The sequence below is a fragment of the Neofelis nebulosa genome, chromosome 4 (assembly GCF_028018385.1).
Source record: "Neofelis nebulosa isolate mNeoNeb1 chromosome 4, mNeoNeb1.pri, whole genome shotgun sequence".
Classification (NCBI taxonomy): Eukaryota; Metazoa; Chordata; class Mammalia; order Carnivora; family Felidae; genus Neofelis; species Neofelis nebulosa.
In genome coordinates this window covers 54,873,954-54,898,056 of record NC_080785.1, presented here as the reverse complement: position 1 = coordinate 54,898,056, position 24,103 = coordinate 54,873,954, and the positions used below count along the sequence as shown (strand labels likewise).

The 24,103-nt window shown below is 42.7% G+C and overlaps 1 long non-coding RNA gene across 2 annotated transcripts in view; it reads right to left on the bottom strand.

The window, feature by feature from the left end:
* LOC131509292 (uncharacterized) overlaps positions 1–23,839 on the bottom strand; it is a 33,239-nt gene extending 9,400 nt beyond the window's left edge. The window contains exon 1 of one of the 2 annotated variants that reach the window (XR_009260414.1): positions 23,514–23,839. This is a non-coding gene — a long non-coding RNA (uncharacterized LOC131509292). Of the gene's footprint in view, positions 1–22,892; positions 23,482–23,513 lie in introns of those variants that run through there. The other variant, XR_009260413.1, reaches the window with a different exon arrangement.
* Positions 23,840–24,103: the final 264 nt, after the last annotated feature.

Sequence of the window (24,103 nt, the reverse complement as noted above, 5' to 3'; positions counted from 1 at the left end):
CCAGGAAAGACCCCAAGTAGCCAAAGCAATCTTGAAAAAGAAAACCAAAGCAGGAGGCATTGCAATCCCAGACTTCAAGTTATATTACAAAGCTGTAATCATCAAGACAGTATGGTACTGGCACAAAAACAGACACTCAGATCAATGGAACAGAATAGAGAACCCAAAAAATGGACCCACAAATGTATGGCCAACTCATCTTTGACAAAGCAGGGAAGAATATCCAATGGAATAAAGACAGTCTCTTCAGCAAATGGTGCTGGGAAAACTGGACAGAGACATGCAGAAGAATGAACCTGGACCACTTTCTTACACCATACACAAAAAAAAACTCAAAATGGATGAAAGTCCTAAATGTAAGGCAGGAAGCCATCAAAATCCTTGAGGAGAAAGCAGGCAAAAACTTCTTTGACCTTGGCCACAGCTACTTCTTATTTGATACGTCTCCGGAGGCAAGGGAAACAAAAGCAAAAATGAACTATTGGGACCTCATCAAAATAAAAACCTTCTGCACAGCGAAGGAAACAATCAGCAAAAGTAAAAGGCAACCGATGGAATGGGAGAAGATATTTGCAAATGACATATCAGATAAAGGGTTAGTATCCAAAATCTACAAAGAACTTATCAAACTCAAACTCAAAAACTAATCCAATGAAGAAATGGGCAAAAGACATGAATAGACACTTCTCCAAAGAAGACATCCAGATTCGCTAACAGACACATGAAATAATGCTCAACATCACTCATCATCAGGGAAATACAAATCAAAACCACAATGAGATACTACCTCACATCTTTCAGAATGGTTAACATCAACAACTCAGGCAACAACAGATGTTGGAGAGGACGTGGAGAAAGAGGACTTCTTTTGCACTGCTGGTGTGAAAGAAAACTGGTGCAGCCACTCTGGAAAACAGTATGGAGGGTCCTAAAAAATTAAAAATAGAACTATCCTACAACCCAGAAATTGCACTACTAGGTATTTATCCAAGGGATACAGGCATGCTGTTTCAAAAGAGCACATGTACCCCATTGTTTATAGCAGCATTATCGACAATAGTCAAAGTATGGAAAGAGCCCAAATGTTCATCGATGGATGAATGGATAAATAAGATGTTATATATATGTATACACACACACACACACACACACACACACACACACACACACACACAAGGGAGTATTACTTGACAATCAAAAAGAATGAAACCTTGCCATTTGCAGCAATGTGGATGGAACTGGAAGGTATTATGCTAAGCGAAATTAGAGAAAGACAAATATACTATGACTTCACTCATATGAGGAATTTAAGATACAAAACAGATGAACATAAGGGAAAGGAAGCAAAAATAATATAAAAACAAGGAGGCAGACAAAACAGAAGAGACTCTTAAATACAGAGAACAAATTGAGGGTTGCTGGAGGGGTTGGGAGTGGCAGGTTGGGCTAAATGGGTGAGGGGCATTAAGGAATCTACTCCTGAAATCATTGTTGCACTATATGCTAACTAGTATATAAATAAAAATATAAATAAATAAATAAATAAATAAATAAATAAATAAATATTTAAGGTAGAAAAAAAAATAAGTCACTCAGTCTGTGGAATTTTGCTATAGCCATCCAAACAAACTAAGACACTTGGTGTAATGGAGATGGGAAAAGTGGCCAGGTTCTGCAAAGACCAAAAGGACATCCTGATTGACAGGAAGTAGGTTTTAGGAGAGGATCAAACGTGACTTGAAGACTTGTGGCCTGGTTCACTGGAAGAAGAGGGTTGGCTCTCCTCAGATGGGGAAGGGCAGGGGAGGAACAGGTGGATGACTGGTGGAGATCACCAGGTCAGGTGTGGACATACTCCGCTTCACATCATATCAGACCTACGAATGGAATTGTTACACCAATAAGTTTTGACGAAATAGACAAGTTCCAAATAAAGTCTAACTTTCCAACCCTGATGTAAGAATAGGAAACCTGACTATTCTCATAAGCTTGAAATCAATTTAATCAGTGGTTGTGGGTTTTGTCTCCCCCACAAAGAAAACATTAGTAAATTCAAACCAACACATTCAAGAATTAGAAAATTTCCATCCTAGTTATACAACCTCTTAACAGGAGAAGGGGACAGAGAAGGACAAGAAGAGGGAGGAGAACATGAGGGGGAGGAAGATGAGGAGGGAAGAGAGAAGGAACATCCTAATTAACTTCATAAAGCAAATGTATCACATAGAGGTGAAATTTGTACAAGAAAAAAATATACAACAATCTCACTTATGAATATAAATGCAACATTCTTAACCACATATTGGCAAACCAAATCTACAGTATATGAAAAGTAAAATACCTATGACCAAGGTTAGTTTAATACTAGAAACCTTTTACTCTACCTTATCTGAAATTAAAGATTATGAGTAGTCATTTCACCACAAAGGAATTATAAATGGTGAGCAGGATGATGAATCCATAAATATATGGGAGATGTTCCAACTCATTAGTAAGCTGGAGAAATATTATTTTAAACATACCAATCTGACAAAGTTCTTTTTTTAATCTGACAAGACCAAGGGTAAGCGATGATCAACCCAATAACAATAAATAATCATTAATAATAAGCAATAACAACCCCTAGCACCTAGATTATTGCTTTTAATACCATTTCTCAGGATTCTGGAGAGATGGCTGATTCCACGCCTGTGACATAAAATGTATGAAATGAATCTGGCAATTCTTGTCATACCAGAAAATTAGGAAGCTGCTGACCAGTGTTACAGATGAATGAAAAAGACATACACACCAGGGCGCCTGAGTGGCTCAGTCAGTTGAACATCTGTCTTCAGCCTGGGTCGTTATCTCACTGTTTGTGAGTTTGAGACCCACATTGGGCTCTGTGCTGACAGTGCAGAACCTGCCTGGGATTCTCTCTCTCTCCCTCCCTGTATCTCTCAAAAATAAATAAATAAACTTAAAAATAAAAAGAAAGATTCTTTCCCTCTCTAGCCTGCCCACTCCAACCGCTCAAGTGTGTGCTCTTTTTCTCTAAAAAAGAAAGAAAGAAAGAAAGAAAGAAAGAAAGAAAGAAAGATAAAAGAAAAAAGAAAAAAAGACGTACACACCAACTTAAAGAGAAGCTCCTACCGGCAAGAGATGGGACAGTTGACACTCAATATGTTGAATAACTGCAATGGACTGAAGTATTAAATATATCTCAAATGTGGTACATAATATTTTTAAAATTTTACTGGTCATATCTAGAGGATGCTGGAAACTAATTTGTTATTTTAAAAACTATTAAATAAGGGGAAATAATCAGGCCAACCGACTGTTTACAAACTGTATCTAAGGATAACAAATGGTTGATGAGAAAAAGGATTTCTTTATAGAATATCCCAGCTAAGAAATGAAGTGGGGGTGATAGAGTTTTAATATTTTATTTTATTTTATTTAAAAATTTTTTTAATGTTTTTATTTATTTTTGAGAGAGAGAGAGAGGGAGAGCGTAAACAGGGGAGGAGCAGAGAGAGAGGGAGACACAGAATCCAAAGCAGGCTCCAGGCTCTGAGCTGTAAACACGGAGCCTGACGTGGGGCTCGAACCCACGAATCGTGAGATCATGACCTGAGCTGAAGTCAGATGCTTAACCAACTGAGCCACCCAGGTGCCCTGAGTTTTAATTTTTTAATTCCATAATTAAATAATGACTCTAGACAATAATCACTAATGGCTGTTGGTAAAATCACAAAAAACTACAGTTAACCAGATATCATTTGCTCCCTGATGGATGGAAGTACACCACATTATCTGAAGTATTCTTTTCAGAAAATTAAAGCTAAATGAGACCAATTCTCTAAATCTTATCACCAATTTACAGGAAATAGAGGGTTCAGAGGAACATGTTGATTGACATATTAGAATGTAATTACAAAATCTAGACTGTGGGAAAGTATACAGAATAAATGACCTGGTTTCTTCAACAAAGAAAACTGTAAAGAACCTAATTAGAGGTGGAGTACCAAAGGTAAGCCAGACTGCTGTATCCTCACGCTTGTGAGAGCGTTAACTGACACAATCCCTCTGGTAAGTAACCGGTCAATATCCAGGGCACTCAGGGCTGCACAGACCCTACAGGGTAGTTCCTCCACTTCTAGGCTCAGACCTTGGAGAAACCCTTGCCTGTGGGCACCAAGAGACAGCATGAGAGTGCTCATAATGATAGCATTTGAACAGTAAGAACCCCCTGCCCAAATGTCCAACAACCACAATAGTAAAAGTAAAATGTGGTGTGTTCACAAAAAGAAATGTCACATTTCAGTGAAAAATGGGTGAACAGAGCTACCTGGATCAACATGGATAAATCTCACATCATGTCACATATATTTGAAGAATATGTACAGAATAATACCATTTCTACAAAGGTCAAAAACTTTTAAATCTAAACAATATATTGTTCAAAATCATGTGTGTTTGATGGGCTTAAAAGGCCTGACACAGGTTGGACCTATCTATAGATAGTAAAACCATATAGAAAAACAAAGGAGTGATGGAAACAAAATTCAGCCAAGGGTTAACCTTAAGGACAGAGGATAAGAGGGGCTCAGTTACAGAACCGATGCACAGCTCCTCCAATGGCACCACCTTCTTATAGCGGTTGTGGACATATGGGTGTTTGTTACATTACTCTTTATAATATATACATATATGTGTTTATATTCTTCTGTGTATATGTACTATTTCGAAGTCTCTTAAAGGGAGTGAACTAAATGACTAGAACATTTTCTATAACTTAAAATTCAACCCATGTGACTTATTTCCTTCACATGCCCATTGGGAAACATAATAATAATTTTCTCCTCAAACATGGTGAAGATTAAATGAATTAGTGCACATCAAGTGCTTGGATTAGAGCCAGGCATATATTAAGTGCTCAATAAACATAACTGGTACCATTGCCATTATCTTCTTATTTACCACCAGAACTGCCTGGAGAGCGGATCTTTAATTATGATCAAGGACAGGAATTACTAAAATCTCTCACCAAGGAGGAAGTTGTCATAGAATATTTTATACTATTACTTGCAGCAAAGTGAGTGCCAGCCAGGGACAACTTCATCCCCCTCCCTCTGCCCTATGGCTGGCTTGGTTTTGACTGAAACCACAGACTGAGCCCAAAGGCTTATGCCCCTAAGAATCATGACGTAGAACGCTGAGAACATAGCACCATGGTTTTCCTCAACAGCCAAGTATTCTCAAGGAGCATCAAGAAAGCTGTGTCCTCCTGCCTAATTAAAAGAATGTGATGACCTCATTCAGAACTGTCTGTCCAACCTGCCCCAGGCCTTTTAAGCCTGTCAGACAGACACAGTCACCACCACAACTTGGTCTTCCTCGTTTGCTCTTGACCTGCATTCTCCCCAGTCTTGCCTATACTGGACACGGAACCCTTGACTCCACGATTCCAGCTGCTGCCTCTCTTGAGGCATTTTGAACTTGGTCTTGTCTTAGTCTCCCTATCATTTCCATTACATTTCTCCCTATCAAACAAAGCTTGCCTTGCCCTGTGGTGCTCTGTCTTCTGGGATGCACTGAATAGGAAAAGGGTCTCCGGTCCCAGGCACAATCCTCCTGGCTTTGTAAGATGCTTTTGGTTGCAAGTAACAGAAACTCCAAGCTAAATTGACATAAGTTATAAAAAGACAGTCTTGGCTCAGTAATTGAAAACCACAGTAATGAGGTGCTCAACGGTGGCACCAAAGATACAGTGTCCTCTCATCTTCTCTTCTATGCTGTTTCATCCTCAAGCTGCCTCTCCACTTAAACTGCAAAATGGCTGAAAGCAGTCTTAAGGGCTACATGTTTCTTCATTTATGACTAGCAGGAAGGTGGGGGATCTCTTTATCAGTAGCTCTCAGAGGAATGAGACATCTTCTTTTCCAAAAGTCTTTAGAAAATCTTCCTTTTCATTCACTGACCTGAATTGGGTTGTGTATCCTGAACTAAGCACTATGGCCAGGGGAATGGAATTTTCTGGTTGGGGATTAGGTAATCAGAGCCTAAGCCTATGCTTTCAGAGTGGTCTCCTCTCCCAGAGCATGAAGGCTGCTGGAAGGGGCATGATTCCTCTGCTGTTTCACCCTTACCCCCAGATCCATTCTCTGCTCTGTTCTACACCTTCAGGGGCAAACTTTTCAGAGTGCATTACACCAGCTGTCTTGCTCTCTAGTTTCTAGCTGCATTTTATCCTGGGAACACCAATGGAAGATCAGAAGGTGGGAGGGGAACAGGGTGGGGGTAACTATTTTCCTCAGCTGCTCCCTGCCTTGCTCTGTCTCTGACAGAGGCTGTGTTCCTCTAGAGGGTCAACTCCTGTTGGGTGTCCCCCAATTCCTCCAGCTGCAGCTCTAGCCAGGCCCTGGTCCCCTGTTCCATTCCTCCTTCCATCAGGCCAAGGGATGAATTGGGTCTCTGGCCCTCTGCTATTGCCAGTCCCTTAGCACTCCACCCATCTTTGTTGGTCCCATCCCACTTCCATCTCTGCAATGGACCCTTCACTATGCCCTGTGGTTGTATCTTCTGTTTCCATCCCAGACCTTGACTAGTACAATATCTGAATGAAGATTGGGAAATGTTACCAGGAGGAAGGTAGAATGGATAACAGCAAATATCCTCTGCTATCCACTATTCCTGCCCTCATACGTGGATGGGAAACTAGAAGCCTTCCCTTCATTGGTGTCTAACAGACAGTTTACTATTCTAGCTTGTGATTCTGCTATGGATGACATACAATGTCAATAATATTTTAAAACATACACACACATAGTAGGAGTCCTGTCTCTTTCTAGAGAAATGCTCTCATCATTCCCTGAGAGCAAAGGACTTGCTTCAGGAGCTCAGTCTCAGGCAGAACAACCCTCAGATCTTCACATCTGGTCTTTCTGCCAAAAAATGGTGCCTGATTGCTGACAGCACATTTCAATAATCAACTGGAAAACAACAGACAGGAAAATGGGGGAGAGAGAGTGAGTGGACAAGGACTCTCCGACTGGAACAGGGCCTAAATGGGTGAGTTATCCCACAAGAAATGCACATTTCACAAGGCTCCTGGTTACTTGACCAGACTTCAGCAATGGTGGCAAGTGTCCCCTCATTATCGCCAAGCCCTCTGAGGCTGTGACCCTGGGGAGGAGATCTTATGCTCAGAACAGCACCAGGAAGGTCAGGCTAAATCAGTTTTGGGGAGGGAGGCTTTGTATAGGAAAAGGGGTATAAGATATGGGGTTGGGAGCCTGCTACACAGTAGAATTCCTACTGGGTAGAAAATATTGCAAGATGCCCACATACAACAGGGAAAAGTGTATTAAATCATGTAAAGGGATGGGCTCAGGACTGCAGAGAAATCCTATTCCAAAAAGTTACCATTCGGGAAAGAATGAGCCCTTGCAACCGGTCTAACTGGTTGTCAACTAAGATGAATTGAAGAGGAAAACTGCTGGGCTTTGTCATGAGGAATGTTCGTGTATGTGTGTGTGGGTAGGTATGTGTGAGGTTCCCCGTTACAGATAAGGTTCTCCTTTCTCCTCTCACCTCTTTGTAGTTTCATGATCGTGCTTTACTGGGGGAGCCACCTACATCCATTGGACCCCATCCTGACAGCTGGGGAAGGACCTGCACACCCACACAGGGGCGAGCACCTGGCGTCCCGCCTCATAACAGCTGTTCCAACCACGTAAGAAGCATGGGGGTCACCGGTCATTCTCCATGAGAACAAAGGGCCAAGGATGCAGAGATAATTGTATCAAAGGGATTCAACTTCCTAGATGACCTCATTCCAAAGATCTGCAGAGCCCAGATAAGCATCACAGGGCTCTGGCAGAGGGCCCCTCCAGGGAAAGAAAAGGGACAGGAAGCTGACTTTCCATAGTCTGCACTGCCTTCCTTGACCAAGATACGGGCACCTGTGGCCATCAAAAGTCATGATGCCTCCCCCCAGCTCCCGCCAACTCCACAAGAAAGACAAACGATGGTCACATCACCCCCAGTGTAAGGACTCCACTGAACCCACAAGGGTCCCCTAGGGAGCTTTTCTGTCTGTGTCCCCGGCCATACATTTCTCTTATTTTCATTCAAATAAATTTGCATGACATTCTTGAAAACGTTTTCTTTCATATTATCAGAATATACAGCATTAAAAATAGTAAAAATAGGTCAAAAAGTGGTACATTTCAGAATATACTTTTTGAGCCTAATAGCTATAGTTAGCAATACAGAAAATTAAATGACGTTTCTAAGCTTTTATTGATTCAGGGTCTAATCATTTTTCAGCCCTTTCTGTGCCAGACACAAATTCAAGCCCAGGAGACAGGAAGATAAAACATGTCCCCTCTTCTGAAAAAGCTCACAGATTTGTTAGAAGTCACAGATACTTAAACAAATGGTTATAGGAGTGCTACAAAGTAATTTTATCCCTAGAAATTCTACTAATATTGTATTACATAACAAATAAGCCAGAAGACCCATTTATCAAAACTTTGTTTTATATTTTTCAGTTTGGCCCCAGAATTTGTTATTCAATACTCTTACCCCAAAACAATCGCCTTGTTTCAACAGAAGCTTATGCAATGATGGACAGGTTCTAAACCTGTGCTGTCCAATGGCACGGCCACTAGCCACAGGTGGCTATCGAGTCCTTGAAATATGGCTGGTGAGACCGAGGAACTGAATTTTAGAATTTAATTTTAATTAATTTAAATTGAAATCGCCACCTGTGGCTAGTGGGTACAGTGTTATATAACACATTTCCAGCAGATCTGGTCAGATTTACCGAAACCCATGAAGGTTAATCAACTGAGAGTAAAATCAAGTAACACATCAGTGGGAATGGCCAATGAAGCATTAATGAGTCAACTGCCTGCCCACCTGGACTCACTTGGCCTTGAAAGTCTGGAAGAAAATGAGCCTGTTACTCAGATGGGGCAGGAAACGGGGTAGGAAGTGTGACCCTAATGCAAGGCTAAGTGGTTAAAATGGAGGTAGGAGGCACGAACAAACCAGAGCAAGTTTGGGGCGGGGAGGGCGGGGAACAACACAAAGCTGGTGAGTGTCAAAAAGCAAAATTAAAGCAGATTTGAAACCCACGTAAAATGTCTTAACATTTGGGATATTAGGGAACTCAATTAAATGCAATCCCCAAACCACCCCCCTTCTATCAACAAATGTTTTTCTAAATGCTTCCCATGTGCTCAGCACCAAGGGGGGTTATTAAGAAATCTATATTTAACATCAGTCTCTGTCTTAAAGAGGCTGAGGTTTTTGCTTGAGACACCAAACACACGCACACAGAACAGTGAGAAAACTATACGAGACAGTATTCAGTAGAGCACTGAATTGTACTTAACTCAGCCTTACTAAGGCTTACCTGTAAAGGGTAAGCGCCCGGGCTGGTGAGGAAGGGAGCGGGCAAGCGAAGGCTGCGGTCACCCTGGGGTCTTCGCTGAGAAGAACTTTGCCACTGGCTCTGTGCAGCTCTCAGGATGAGTTCAGGTTAGTCTGGCCTCCACCCACCTCCAGCAGCATCCTTCAGCACTCCCACCCCACCCTGGATTTTACCAACACGACTAGCAGTTTCGCAATGTGCATGCCACCTGTCTTGTTGAGCCACAGTATAGGCAGCAGCATTGGTGGACCCGCCAGGGATGACCAGCGCCAGAGTCACAGGCCTCGCCTTACATCCCAGCTTCATCAAGTCCTAGGTGGGGGACTACCAGCAAATCCCTTAATCTTTCTAAGCCTTGGTTTCTTCATACATGAAATCAGACTAATATTATCCATCTACAGGGTTTTTGTGATGATTCAATGAGACAAGCTTACACAGAGCTAATTTTTTTAAACTGCTTTTCATACTTTACCTGGCGATTTCCAATGTATCTTTTTTTTTTAATTTTTATTAATGTTTATTTATTTTTGAGACAGAGAGAGGCAGAGCATGAACAGGGGAGGGGCAGAGAGAGAGGGAGACACAGAATCCGAAACAGGCTCCAGGCTCTGAGCTGTCAGCACAGAGCCCAACTCGGGGCTCGAACTCACTGACCGTGAGATCATGACCTGAGCCGAAGTCAGACGCTTAACCGACCGAGCCACCCAGGTGCCCCCAGTGTATCTTTTTAAGATTGGTACTCCCTGTCCCAAGAAAGCTTCTCTGTCTGGAAAATAAGGGAAATTATGTATTAGGTCCTGTGTAAAATATACCGGAGTTAGAGACTCAGAACTCCTGCAATAAAGTATATAATGGGTTATCTGAATGCTCTTGTGGTAGAGGTTTTTCATTTATAATATGGCATAAAATTACATTTATTTTACTCTTTTGTTAATACTTTTTTTGGGGGAGGGGCTAGGCAATAAATATTTTCAGCTGCGACTGAACAAAAAAATGTACATGTTTGGGGAGTCTGGGTGGCTCAGTTGGTTGAGCATCCGACTCTTGATTTCTGCTCAGGTCATGATCTCACAGTTCATGGGACTGAGTGCCACATCAGGCTCTGTGCTGACAGCACAGAACCTGCTTGGGATTCTCTCTCTCCCTTACTCTCTGCCCCTTCCCTGCTTGTGCTTGCTCTCTCTCTCTCTCTCTCTCTCAAAATAAATAAATGAATATTTTCAAAAATGTACATGTTAAATGAAAAACTACTGGATTTCTGTGCATTAAGAAAGTTGATGTATATACAAAGCGCATAAGATCTTTGATAACATTTACCATCCACTGTTGGGTGCTGGTGACATCTCCGACCACATTAAAACCAGACAGAAATCTACTGGAAAAGTTCCAGCCTCTATTTCAAAAGTTAGAACTATTTTTAAAAGGCTATGCCCCCAACTGACAATTTCACATATGCAGCTGCGGTAGGAGTGTTTACATATCACTCTGTGAAGCAGGACTTCTGATTTAGATCAAATGACTATTCGTCTCAATTAATTTTGCCCATGTTTATTCCAGGTCCATACATACAAAACGTGAACTGATAGCTGTATGTGTGTTGGTGATGTTTGCAAAAGAAGAGCTGTCAAACAGCTGCATGAAGCCTTGTTTATATTAGAGTCCTCCGATGCTTCGATAAGTCCTCTGATAATTGATTAATTCTAATAATGGTGTGATTTTTTTCTTCCCCATACAATTCATAAAATCAAAGTAAACTGTTGGAAGTTTATTTACAGGTAAAACATCTGACATCGTTGGGTCTACTGTGTTATAAATTCAGCTCAAAAGTTCAATATTGAAGAAAAAATGTGTTTCTACAGTAATAAAAGGAACACAAATTTTGTTGGGGGCTCAGGTTCATGGAAAAATAATGTTCTTACTACCTTAAGAAAGCTATAGAGCAGGATGTACTTGGAAATTGTTGTGGAGCACATACTTCATGATTGTATCCAAACAACTGTGGTATTCCACCAAAGGAAACAGAAAAACATCATTGTCAAAAGTTACAAATGTTTCACTGGGGCACCTGGGTGGTGTAGTCGGTGAAGTGCGTGACTTGAGCTCAGGTCATAATCTCACGGGTTCCTGGGTTTGAGCCCTGTGTTGGCTCTGTGCTGACAGCTCAGAGCCTGGAGCCTGCTTCAGATTCTGTGTCTTCTTCTCTCTCTCTGCCCCTCCCCGGCTTGTGCTCTCTCTCTCTCTCTCTCAAAAATAAATAAACATTTAAAAATTACAAATGTTTCTATATGTGAACAAAGTAACTAAAGTACAAAATTCTTGTGACAGAGCTTGTATTAAGTATCAGATCACCCGTCTCAAATAAACCCCATGCATCAATAGCAACAAAAACTTCAGTTTTCTGGCAGTACACATTTTCTTCCTTTCTCTGTTGCCCATCAGCAATCTGGTTTTAGAAATGTTGAGCCTTTGAATAATAACTATTTTGTAAATCACCCTACGTGTCCTGGAATACTATTGAATTCTTTTGAAATAATTCCTTAAATGTTGGTTGCATTTTGATGAAAATCAATTGGAATCTTTTAATAAATTATTCAATAGATGGAGCACAAAAAAAAAATTCAGGTTGTGAAACTTTTTATGAATCGTAATTATCTAAAACAAGCTTACACAGGGACAGATTGAATTTGTCTCTACCCAAGGAAGGGAGGAAATGAAGAAATTAAACCTTGGAGCTCAGAGGTATACACTATCTTGATTTGTGAGAAAAAGCTTTTGATGAAGCTCCTATTTTTAATTAGGATCAATTTATATTCTGTACTAAAATGGAATTGAAAAGGCCTGTAATTTTACAACATCTAACTTCAGTGAAATATTCAAAAGAATCATAAATAGCAAGAAATTATTTGCCAATTCATGCCTTATAAAAATATTTGTTGAATAAAGATGCTCTAAATGGCAGCAAAAGACATACACTGTGATGTTATTTGAGCTGAAATATTAACACATTCTGATTTGAAACATTAGAATGGAGACTATCCTCTCTTTATCTGCACTTGCTCGGAGGTTACCAAATAATTCAGCACTTCTAGAAAGAATATTTTCTCAATTAAAAGTATTTTGGTCCAGGGGCACCTTGGTGGCTCTGTCGGTTAACTGTGTGACTTCGGCTCAGGTCATGATCTCATGGTTTGTGGGTTTAAGCCCTGACATCGGGCTCTGTGCTGACAGCTCAGAGCCTGGAGCCTGCTTTGGATTCTGTGTCGCCCTCTCTTTCTGCCCCTCCCCCACTCACGCTCTGTTTCTCTCAAAAATAAATAAATGTTAAAAAAAAAAGTATTTTAGTCCACAGAGAAGGATCTATTTCAAATTATTATAAAATGCAAGTGTAAATAATATGGCAATTTTACTTTAAAAATAAAAATTAAAAAGACATTAGCATGAATACATTCTTCCAAAATGCCAGGGACTTAATACAATAGAGACAGATATGACTGAAAAGCTGATTAAAGTATGCATGTTTTTATGTACAATATTACAATAATATGTACACTATGGCATTTTGCTTATATTTTCTTAATATAAAAGTTTATTAAAATTTTTGCTTTATGTATGTGAACATTTTTATTTTTTAAAGAGAATTTCATTTTTATATTCATTTTTATAAAGTTTATTTATTTTGAGAGAAGGAGAGTGAGCACATGGGAGGAGCAGAGAGAGAGGAAAAGAGAGAGAGAATCCCAAGCAGGTTCCACACCCTCAGCAGAGAGCCCGTCTCGGGGCTTAACCCATGAACCGTGAGATCACAACCTGAGCTGAAACAGAAAAATATCATTGTCAAAAGTTACAAATGTTTCACTGGACACTCAACCGACTGAGCCACCCAGGTGCCCCTATATTCATTTTTGAAGAAAATTATCTATAGCTCTACCACTGTGCTGAAACTAATTTGTCAATAAATAATTTCAACAGCTGTGTAATTTTCATTATATTAAGCCCCCATTGCTTAGGTGTGCCAGGTTGGATAAGTCCTCAGTTTACCCCAGCTGTAGCTCACACCAGCCTTCTTCATGACTACACATCATCCTTTCCCATTCCACCGGGACTGCCTTGATTTGATGTGAACAGCAAGGATTTGATGTCACTGACTCAGTATCCCTTTACTTATTGTACCATGTGCCAGGCACTGGTTAGCTAATTTAAATTTATTTTTTAACGTTTATTTATTTTTGAGACAGAGAGAGACAGAGCATGAACGGGGGAGGGTCAGAGAGAGAGGGAGACACAGAATCTGAAACAGGCTCCAGGCTCTGAGCAGTCAGCACAGAGCCCGACGCGGGGCTCGAACCCACATACCGCGAGATTGTGACCTGAGCCGAAGTCAGACGCTTAAGTGACTGAGACTGATTAGCTAATTTAATCTTTGTTAGCCTCTGAGATGGGCATTCTAATTATCCCCATCTACAGATGAGAACACTGAGGTGGGGAGAGGTTAAGTAATTCTACTATGGTTCCACCTCCTAGACAGTGATTGAGCTGGGCTCTGAGCCCGCAGTCTGGCTGCGGAGCCCATGTCTCTAACGACTACCTCATGTGGCTTTCTCTCAGTAAATACCTGTGGAATAAATAAAAACAGGAATGAATGAATGAATGAATGAATGAATGAACAAGCAGCAAGAAAGCAATGGCAATCGTTGTCAGCAACTGGTGAACACATCACAGTGAGAGGAAGTGTCTAACACACAACTCCATATTCAAAACACAGCTGAAAAGCTTGGAATTATAACCAGCACTTTTCAAGGGAAAAGGAATTACTGTAAGTAAACAGGATTGTTTACTCAGCACACCAACTGCCAGGATGCAAGGAGTCAAGAAAACAAACATGCTTTCTCCCCTGCTGATAACAGGGACCTCTTCGTTTTGCTTGTTTACTCAGACTCTGATAACCAGGCACTCTCTGGCTAAAACAAGGATGTTGTGTGTCCTGTCCTGTAGGGCCCTGGATTTTGGATCCAGCCCCACTGGAGGCGGCCTGGCCTGTAGCTGGTGCCTGAAGGGCAGGAGTAAAGCCCTGAAGAGCTCTTTCTCACATGTCTGGGATTGGAAGTGGGGGCTGGTAGAGTGTCTGAGGCATCAGGAAAGGAACTAAGGGTGAAAGCCAAGAGAGGAATGCTAGACTGATGTCTAGAGTTGAAACCCCAGGAAAGAAAACTGTCACAGAAAGGAATATGGTCTGGGTGGGTTGGGCATGGTGAGTTTGAGACATTTGGAAATTTGGTTGGAGAGATAGAATGTGGAACACTGAGAGAGGGCTGGGGTGCCCTGGGTGACCTCTTGTCTCAGGGGTGTCGTTAGAAAGAAGGTGTAGAGGTGATGGAGACACAGGTCTCCTCGGATGGAAGAAACACAGCATGAGAAGACATTGCTTAAAGAAAGAAAAGCAATAACCACTGTCGCACCCAGATAATCCCGATACTCTAAGCCTCTGTCAGAGAGACAGCACTCTGATTTCGCTTCAAAAAAGAATTCACCCAATCCTGCTTCTCCCATTTTCCCCAGGTTTTTCCCCAATAAATCTGAACTCAATTCTGTTCCAGTGTCTGCTTCTTGAAGGACCCGAACATACTCCCCAAGTCTCTGAAAGTGACACTCCTTTTCTAAGAGCCAGAGAAAATCCTACTGTCAGGTTCTCTGGTTACCTTCAGGAACCTAGTACCCAACATTAATGGTTCATCGATTCACTTTTTCAATTCATTATTCGTTTGATGAACCGCTTTGATAGGTTTTAGTCATGTCAGGAACTGTGCTGGATCCTGGGGATATCACGGTAACTAGGGAACACATAAGTGACCATCTTGTTTAGGCAACTTGGAAAATGAAAGGTCTAAGGAGTCCATGGAGGAAGAGCTCTCTCTGGGTGTGACTGAGACTTGAAGCAGTATCTTCTACCTGAAGCAAAAATCTACAAAATGACCATCCCAGTAGACTGAGAAGACCTTCAGTTCCATGCAACGTAAGTCCTCTGCTTCTATGCCCCACACTGTGCTTGTGAAGTTACCACCACTGGCAACCGCTGGAGGAGGCCAGCAGCACATCTGTGGCAAGACAATGGTATGGCATTGCCGACTCCCGTGGCCATCTAGGGGATGACATTGCCAGCTGCCTTTTATACTTTCAGCTCCTTCTCCTTACCCACCCCACCCCCCAACCAAGAGTTGGGCAAAACCCTCCTATTTGGCTGGAGCCGCCATGAATTTGGTTTATAGAAAGTCCCCCCAAATTCATCCCAGCTGAACAAGCTCCAGGTCGGAGAAGCCGCTGACCAGGAGGTGGCATCCAATGGAAGGTGGAAGGTCACATGGAAGCCTGCAGGAATGGGTCAAAGGAGTCCTCATGGGTCGCTGGCCAGCCCACAAGGCCATCTCTGTGAACTGGCTCTCAGGGGGATGCTGACTCCCACCACCCCTGTCCCCCCCAACATCTGACTGATGCAAGGAAGCCAGAGGCCACTACAACCTCAGGAGCTCTTGGGGAAGAGTGGCCACAGAGCCGGTGGGGCCTGTCCGATGAGGTAGAGCCCCTCTCATGACTGTGGTGCAGGGCAGGGGCTCTGGGGGAGGTGGTGGTTCGAATTCCAACTCTGCCATCCCTGACCTATGACAAAATCAAGTCCCTTACCTTCTCCAGGCCTCCATTTCCTCTGCTACAGAGGAGAGACAGTGGCTGCCCCTATCTCATCGGGCTACTGGGAGGATTACATGAGGTAATGTCTAGAAAGCACTTAGCACTCTGCAAGGCAACTGGAGAGTGTGTGACCACCACTAGTTACTAGTATTCTTGTATGCCTGGCTCCAGCTGCCACACTGGCCTCAACGGCCTCTAACTCTGTGTCATTCCACTCTTACCTACTTCCTCATAAAAAGAAAAACTAAAATATAAACCCCTTTCCACTTTCAGGAAGGGTTTTCTGAAATTCACACCCATCAGGGCCAGTCCCATGGTAGACACACTGCTCAAACTCGTGGGGCAAATGGCCCATAAGCCCCAGACTCAGCTACTGAGGGGTCTCTGCTTCGTCCACTCACAGCAACCCTGGGAGAAGCATGGGCCCCAGACAGAACAATAGGATGGATTGTGCGTCTGACACGGATTCCACCTGTGGCCTGAGCAACAGGTTTTGCTCATCCTGGCTCTCTGCCACTTGGGAAACGAAACCCTTTCCGGAACACTTGCCGTTTTGTGGGTTTTCCCCTGGAGACGGGCTAACTGATTTCACCTAGAAACTTCGTTGATGAGCTGTGTGTTGTACAGAATGTATCCCTGTAAAACCTGATGGTTTATGGCTCCCTAACACTCTTCAGGGTGAGTAGGGACGCCATGGTCCCTCCCCCTAAACTGACAATTGGACACTCCTCCACAAAGTGTGCATTTTCTGTCCCCTGAGCCAGCTCTGGGCTGTCCACTCAGTGTGAGGTAGCAGAGAGAATGGGAAAGAAAAAAATGGCCCTTGTTTCTGCTGACAGGTTTGCCTTAAGAATCTGGAAAGGGAAGCTGGTTGCAGTTTGAGGGCCTCTGAGCCTGGTTGGGAGCAGGGGCTTAAGGAGCTTCCCGGACCCTCCTGCTGCATGTGTTATCAGCAAGAGTGATTGCACACCAGTTCTGCAGATGGCCGTAAGGCCCTCCTCGTGGAGGAGTTCTCCTGGGGGAACAGCTTATTCTGGAGCCTTGGAAGAACAATGGGAAATCTTTTCCCATGACCTTCATTTCGCTCATTTTAAATTCCATTGTACTTGTAACTCCAGATAAGAGGGACTGATTTCTGCAACTCTTCAGGGAGGACGGCTGGGCCATCACCGCTCCAGCCTTCCAATCTTTCCCTGCTCTAGTCAGTCGGTGGCGCTGGGATCCTCAGGCAGTTGAGTGAGAGCCAGGCAGGAACCAGCCGGCAAAGGTGGCTATAAATACTCCTCTTGGCTGCTGGCCTCCCTTGGGAGCCTGCAGCTGAGGGGCGGGCCGGGGAAGCACCTGCATCTCGTCAGGGCACATCCGCCCCCGGGGCCAGGCTTCCTCGCCGCCCTCCGCCTGGGGTGGCACTTTCCGTGTACATTTTCCCCACTCTGAGGAAGCCGGGTGGTAACCTGGCCTCCCAGCTGAACGCCAGACTCCAAGTGGCTAACCCCCTTTAAACTCAAGAGCCTGAGCTTCATTTCCACTGGGGTTGATGGAACTGAATAGCGGAGGGTAAAATGAGGAAGGAGGGGACGGGAAGAAAGTAAAGGAGCCTCCTTACAGGATGATTTTCTTCTCCTTATTTCATTTGTGCGAGGAAGCTGGAAACAACCAGTCATCAGTCAGGCCTCCGTCCCCCCATGAAGTAGAGACTTAACAATTTTAAAAATTAGTGAATACCTCCCCCCCCACTTTTAAATTTTATTTATGGGCATTTTAAATAACCAGAAGCAAGTCACAACAATAGCTAATGGTCAGTTGTAAATGGAATTTTGTGCCATTGTCATTCAAAATGAGAACTTAAGAGCCAGGTTCAGAAGAAAGCAGAAAGCATTTAAAAATTCATTGGATGATCAAAAAAAGCTTCTGCACAGTGAAGGAAACAATCAGCCAAAGTAAAAGGCAACTGACTGAATGGGAGAAGATATTTGCAAATGACATATCAGATAAAGGGTTAGTATCCAAAATCGACAAAGAACCTATCAAACTCAAACTCAAAAACTAATCCAATGAAGAAATGGGCAAAAGACATGAATAGACACTTCTCCAAAGAAGACATCCAGATCGCTAACAGACACATGAAATAATGCTCAACATCACTCATCATCAGGGAAATACAAATCAAAACCACAATGAGATACCACCTTATACCTGTCAGAATGGCTAACATTAACAACTCAGGCAACAACAGATGTTGGCGAGGATGTGGAGAAAGAGTATCTCTTTTGCACTGCTGGTGGGAATGCAAGCTGGTGTAGCCACTCTGGAAGACAGTATGGAGGTTCCTCAAAAAATTAAAAATAGAGCTACCTATGACCCAGCAATTGCACTACTAGGTTTTTATCCAAGGGATACAGGCATGCTGTTTCAAAGGGACACACGCACCCCAATGTTTATAGCAGCACTATCGACAATAGCCAAAGGATGGAAAGAGCCCAAATGTCCATCGATAGATGAATGGATAAAGAAGATGAGAAGATGTGGTAAATATATACAATGGAGTATTACTCGGCAATCAAAAAGAATGAAATCTTGCCATTTGCAACTACATGGATGGAACTAGAGGGTATTATGCTAAGTGAAATTAGAGAAAGACAAATATCATATGACTTCACTCATATGAGGACTTTAAGACACAGAACAGATGAACACAGGGAAGGGAAGCAAAAATAATATAAAAACAGGGAGGGGGAAAAACATAAGAGACAAATATGGAGAACAAACAGAGGGTTACTGGAGGGGTTGTGGGAGAGGGGATGGGCTAAATGGGTAAGGGGCATTAAGGAATCTACCCCTGAAAACATTGTTGCACCATATGCTAACTAACTTGGATGTAAATTAAAAAAAATAAAATAAAAAGAACAAAAAAAATTCATTGGATGACAGTTCTCACACTCCGGTGAACTGAAGAATCACCTAGAACCCTTGTTCTACATACAGACCCTCATGCCCATCACCTGAGACTAATCCTGTATGGCTGGGCCTGGGCCCCCACATCTGCATTCGGGTCCGTAAGCAAGTCTGACTTGGAGAAGCAATGCCCAAAGGCAGTAGTTCATAAAGTGAGGGCCCCCACCAGTAGCAACCAGCCCCCAACAGTAGCATTTGCTAGAAATGCATATTCTCAGGCCAACTCCAGACTTAAAGAATCAGAAACGCTGGAGACAGGGCCCAGTAATGTGTTTTAAACAAATCCCCAGGTGATTGTGAAGATTGAGAACCCCTGATCTAACAGATTTACTTTTTATTTTTAATTTTTTGTTTTGTTTATTTATTTTTGAGAGAGAGAGAGAGACAGAGAGAAACAAAGAGCACAAATGGGGGAGACAGAAAGTGGGGGGAGACACAGAATCTGAGGCAGTTTCCAGGCTATCAGCATAGAGCCCAACTTGGGGCTTGAACTCACAAACAGTGAGATCATGACCTGAGCGGAAGTTGGACTCTTAACAGACTGAGCCACCCAGGCACCCCTCTAACAGATTTCTTACAAGCCAGGAGCACGAACCCTGGAACAGTGGTGATTCCAGCATGCAGCCAAGATTGAGAACCACCGCTCTGTGTTGGCATATAAATGTTTATATCACCTTCACAGTCCCCATTTTCTGAGCATCTACTTTTTTTGAGCCAGCGTTAGCATCAACGATGTGAAAGGGGAAGAATGTGGATCTTGTTTCAGACAGACAAGGACTCAAGGCGTGGTCCCAAATTTAACCTCCCTGACGGCCGGCGTTTTCACCTGTGAAATGGAAAGGACAATACCTTTCCCATGCTCATGATGCAAAGAGTAATGAGACGTCACTTGGGAAAGCACTTAGCCAGCATCTAGCACATCGTAGGAACTTGATTTTCCTCTGTGCCTCTCTGCAATCGTTATTTCCCTTAGTTTAATTGAGGTCTGGAATGAGATTTTTAATCTTTATAGAAATATGGCATGAGGGTATACTCCCTAGAGAGCATCAAAAACCTCCTCTTAAAACCATCCCTCTTATTAGCATAACTGCACGAAGAGCTCGGCGAGCAATCCTGATTTTAAAGACTGGTGGCCGGAGCATGGAAGCACTGTTAATACTGCTTAACCTGATTCAGCTGCAGCCAGAGTCACTTTGTTTCATTCACAGGTATGCCAGTAATGGGCAAAACCTTATAATTTTATTACTACACTCTTTGCACAAGCACTTACTTTCTCAGTTGATCTCTCTTGCTTCTAAGATGCCACATCAACTACGACCAGTGTAATGACAGAAATCTGCAATCAACTGGTGTAAAGAAATCACTTTGTGTGTGTGTGTGTGAGTGTGTGTGTGTGTGTGTGTGTGTGTGTGTGTGTGTAATTCTGCTGGTGTGAACATCAGCCAGTACTGAACACTTATAAGAGAGCAGATTCAGTAACCACTCTGGCATGAAGCTATGTTGTCCATGTTTTGTATTTTCTATAATACTTAATGGTTTTATTGACCCTAAATAAGTACTTGACAATGACCTCTTCATAGATTCTAAAGATGAAGTGGTTGCAAATGGGTCTCTCCCAAGTCAATGACAGAAGCATGTGTTGTTTGCAGCATGAAGCTTACACTGACCACATTTTGTTGTGGGAGTGAAGTAAGCGTTGTCCACATGCAACGATCAAATGTTCCACATAGTTGCATTAGGATGGAAGGTCCTTTATGTGACCAAGACCTGGAACACTGTGCAGCCTGAGATGGCTAACTAGTTTATGGTAGAGTAACTGGAAGCCCTCAGGGCAGGGGAAGGTGGATATACCCAAATTTCATATCATCTAGTACTTCAGCTCTAGCTTTGACTAACATTTTCTGAGCAGCTGCCATGTGCAAAGCACATTTACATGCACAATCCCAGCTAAGGCTCACATACAGTTATCATCATCCACTGGTTTTTTAAGTTTATTTACTTATTTTGAGAGAGAGAGAGAGTGAGTGAGCACATGCACAAGGGGCAGAGAGAGAGAGAGAGGGAGAGAGAGAATCCCAAGCAAGCTCCACATTGTCAGCACAGAGCTTGACGTGGGGCTCGAATCCATGAACCGTGAGATCATGACCTGAGAGGAAATCAAGAGTCAGACACTTAACCAAGAGCCACCCACGCACCCCAACCATCCGCTTTTTATAGACTGAGATCAAAGGGCAGAGATATGAAGATATAAGCATCATGCAACCAGTTACTAGCAAAACCAATACATCAGCCCAGGTCTTCTGTCTCTAGGATAGCATTGTTCTACTACTCCATGGTGTCTCCCCAAAAGGTAAAATCAACAGTTCAGCTGTCCCCAAATTGAAATTTCTAAATCCATTTTACAGATGACAAAATAAAGACAAGACACACGGCTTTAAGAAAATGCACTATTATAAGCCATTCATTCAGCCACAAGTTATTCTCAAATAAAGACAGAGGAGACACTTGGACTGACTTGGCTCCTGATCAGGGCCCCAATATCAAGTGCATGATGTATCGTTGCCATTTTTCATAGGCACATTTCCCCAGCAGGGAAATATTTGGCCTAGAAAGAGGATTTCTGGCTTGTAGTTGCTGATTCGCTTATTCATTCATTTATTCATCCAGTCACCCAACCAGTCTTCACTCATTCATGTTTTATTTTAAGCAAGGCGACTTCCTTTATTCGCATATCTCCTAATACAATTGAGAAAATTACTTATCCTCTTGAACTTCTTAAAGATGAAATCTAAAGTTTCTTTCCCGGTATTTAAACAGTTGCAAAAGTACTTCTGGCATGCAGTCAATATTGACAATTTAAAACAAAAGTGTTACTGTATATTTTATATGTACCTGGAGGACTACAGATACCTTAGCAGTTTTAGATTTATCATCATCCAAAATTTTAAAACACATGAATGATGTTTTACTTAAAACACATGAATGATCTTTTAGTTAGAACATTTAGTGTTCCTTTTCTTCTTTGAATTCATATTCCACTCCACTTCCCCAATTTTACCAGATTGTAATGTAGTTCATGCTTGGAAATCTCTTATTAACCACCTTAACAATATAAGTCAACATCATCTTTTAATTTCCTGTAACCTTAAGTCCTTAAAATGTGAAAATTTTCTTTTGGATTGAGTTATTACTAAAATTAAGGAACAAAATTAGTCAAAACAACCAATATATTACAGCTTTAGACAGTGCACCATAACATCTGGAGAAATGAGAAGTACAGCTTCCTTTTTGAAAGTACAAGGTGAGCTGAGAAAGAAGAACCTTTCCCATGGGATCTTCCCTGCAGGCAGGTTCTCAGGCCAATCTTATTAGGAAAGAGTACATGTGGAAGTCTAGGATCTGGAAATTAATTCCCTGACAAACATCCAATCTAACATACCCCAGCCGGAAGGATGCCCCCTAGGAGCCAAATGCACAGAGGCCCCACAAGAGACACTGCAACACATACACAGACGGCCACTGCACAATCAGATGGGTCAAGCGTTGGAGCTGTCAGTGACCAGTCAAGAGACAAACCTCATTAGTAATCTGAGTGTAAAGAACTGTGAACTAGGCAAAAGATGATTAACTACCAAAAGGGATAAAAGAGAACTAACTGTAAGGTGTAGATGCAGAAACTTAGAAGGCAGCTACCATCCATGAGGCTGAAGGAAAAGTAAAGGAGGAAAGAACTTTAGAAATTCAGAGGAGGATCCTGCAAGGTGGAGACGCAGACCTTGAAAAGGGGGAGAGGTTGCCGAAACAGCAAAGAAACGGTGTTGGAGGTGCTCACCCCAGGACACTGAGAGCTGCCACCACTGCAGGGAAAACTGCTGGGATCCTCTGCACCCAGATTTGCTAGCAACTGTTGGGGAAACAGAACGGAGCGCACCTTCTTCTACCTCCCGCTTCACGGCGCCCTCTATTGGTAGAGTGTACCAGGCAGGCGGCCATTAAGGAGAACTGCAAGGCGCAGAGTTCGGCTTCAGGAGGACAAAGCAAGACAAAAAAGGGTGGGTGCGCTTGGAACCGAGAGGCAATACATCAACAACTGGAGCAAGCAGGGAGAGACAATTACAGTTAACGGATTGCATGAATCCAGAGAAAGGAGAAATGACTTTTCATCTCCCCTTTCCCCAAATCGAAAGATGGGTAGACTCTACACCAGCTCCTGAGGTAACTCCTTTGGTCCCAGTCACATTTGCAGTTTATAATCGCATGCACAGGAGCAATCGCATGCACAGGAGCTCCCTTGCAGTGATGTCCAGGGCTGAGAATCTTACCCCAGGCTCACAAAATCTTGGCTTTGCCTCTGTGTGCATGCAAAGCCAGCCGGTTTTCTCACAGGCTCAGGAAGCATCGCCAGGATTCTGGAGGGGAGAATTATGTATATGTCTTTGTGGGAGTTGCTCACCCTGACACCAGTCCTTGGAGACGGCTTTTACTGCTGAGCTTTTCCTCCTTTGATTCTTGCCCAAGTAGAGTGGGAAGGCGGGGAGGTGCCGATCATCTATTTTCATTTCTCCTATTTCTGCTCTGTGTTTTGAAGTGAAATGATTTCATACGGCCACCGAATTGGCACCAAGTTCTCCCTTTCTCCAACTCCTCTGCAGTCTTTATCACTGCAGTCAAGGAGACATTACATAAAAAAAAGTTGTGTCAGTGCCAACCAACTGTGACAGAATTTTATTTCAAAATTATTCTGTTGGCTTTCCTTGTATGAAGCTCTCTGCCATATTCTGAAAAACACATTACTCATCTCAAACATCTTTAGAAAGAAACCCCCTGAAAGGCCACATGATGGGCAGGAAGTGTACTGGTTGGGAACAGAAAGCTCAGGTGTTCCCATTTTTACCACTAACTGGTAGCGTATACAACAGAAATCATTTGGTGTCCCATCCCATCCCTCAGTCTCGCCCACTGAACACTGCAGGCTTTGGGACAATATTTGCAGTCTTCAGCCTCACGTTCATGTTGCTGAGCATCATTGAGATGGATGGGGCC